Source organism: Penaeus monodon, chromosome 19, assembly GCF_015228065.2.
Source record: "Penaeus monodon isolate SGIC_2016 chromosome 19, NSTDA_Pmon_1, whole genome shotgun sequence".
NCBI classification, from domain to species: domain Eukaryota; kingdom Metazoa; phylum Arthropoda; class Malacostraca; order Decapoda; family Penaeidae; genus Penaeus; species Penaeus monodon.
In genome coordinates, this window is record NC_051404.1 from 32801993 (window position 1) to 32803777 (window position 1785).

Here is a 1785-nt window from a genome sequence, read left to right on the forward strand (position 1 = left end):
TTTGCAAGCAGGACAATACTTACGGTTGTGAGTATATATCTGAACAAAGCACAAAATGCGAAATAAGCGCATGGTTCATGATTCCGATGACATGGCTTATCTTCCAATCAATAAACTTTCAAACACGGTGCGACATTACTATGGTCACGAATAGTAACATCACAGTAAAAAACTCACTTACTTGCAAATACGTTTTAGACATCCACCTGTACAAGGATGGATTGGTCAGTAAACCCACGCAAATTAATCAGATTTCATTTACATATATTTGATTACTTCAAGAGGCAAAATCTACCTAAGTTACCTTATCATTATTCAGAATTCCCCTCTAATGTGGGACAAAAACTAGACATGTAGCCTGTTGCTTTTCCTCACGTCACAATGTTACTGAGTCGGCGCGGTGCGCGTAAGTCCCGAGTGAGTCTCAAGGTTGTCAATGTTGCCAACTACGACAATATTCTAGCGTATATTTCTTTGGTCGGGGAGTTATTTTCACGACTCTTATTAATATTTTGTGCTACCAATGATGCATTTGATGCTCTGTTCCAATAATAAGAAGAGAAAGTAATGATAACTACAAGTTGCACAATATGACAAAAGAATAGTGTAGTCTACCCTCCGTCGGCTGACTGGCAAAGTGAACACATGTTGATAGGGCCACGTCACGCTGCCAAATAGTTGAAAAAGAGAATATATTAATCAGGATCATTAGGAAGATATTGATTATTATCATTATTATTGTTGTTATGAATATGAAGACGATAGATAGTAAGAATATAAATAAATAATTATGATAATTATAAGATTTTTTTTATCACATGATTACATTTCATTATAATTGCTGATTTACATGGATAATTGTAGTTTATAATATAATATTTATTATAGTTATTATCACTATTATTACTATATTATCCTTTTGATGACAAAGAGAACAACTGCCATAACAATTACCAATAATCATACGAAAATGAAAGTATAGGGTAGCAAGAATAACATCTCCAGCAACATTAATAGTAACAACAACAATGATTATAATACCAATAACAATGATAATTTAAAAACGATGGCATCAATACCATTAACCTCATCACCACTAATTACCATTCTCGCACTCATTTTCACCTTTAATGTTAACCCTATTGATCTATCTATATCTTTTCTTTGCTTTCCATCGGCATCCGTAGTTGTAATTTAATTATACTGAATAATTCATCACCATCTTTGCAGCATAACTACGTCGATACCGGAAATCTCCCAGAAAATTGCGTCAGGCGCTGTAGCTCTCTGCATGCACAACTAAAACTCTGCTGGTTATTGATATCGAGCCTTAAACACTGAGCATTTCCACAGACTATTTGTAATTACGTAATTATTCCAACATCACCAGTAAATTCGTGTGACCCTCCGGATATGTAACGTTCTTCAAAGGTTAAAATCTTAATGTAACGCAGAGAAACGAACGAGAATTATGTATCGGGAAAAACCCAGGCGGAACGTTTCAGAGAAACACTGTTACCATGTGCTTATGACTCATTCACAAAACACGGAGCCTTGCTATCAGCGGTAGCTTATTTTTTTAACATGCTTTCTGTTTTGTTTCATATTATTTTTTACTTATTCACTGTGGTGTTATTTCGATGGGCGTCAAGATAAGCAAGAAGCAAATGAGATAAGTAAGTACAAAAAGCATTCGGGGAATACCGCTAAAAGTGCTCGGCCGTAGATGTTTCCAAACAGTAAATCAAGCGTCCTTTTTTTTATTCTTCAACACGTTAAATTATT

General features: G+C 34.8%; 1 protein-coding gene across 2 annotated transcripts in view; it reads right to left on the minus strand.

The window, feature by feature from the left end:
• LOC119585185 overlaps positions 1–483 on the minus strand; it is an 8032-nt gene extending 7549 nt beyond the window's left edge. Inside the window, exon 1 of one of the 2 annotated variants that reach the window (XM_037933824.1) lies at positions 305–483. The gene's annotated coding sequence lies outside the window, so the exon portion shown is untranslated. Of the gene's footprint in view, positions 1–181; positions 204–304 lie in introns of those variants that run through there. The other variant, XM_037933825.1, reaches the window with a different exon arrangement.
• Between the last annotated feature and the right edge of the window lie 1302 nt (positions 484–1785).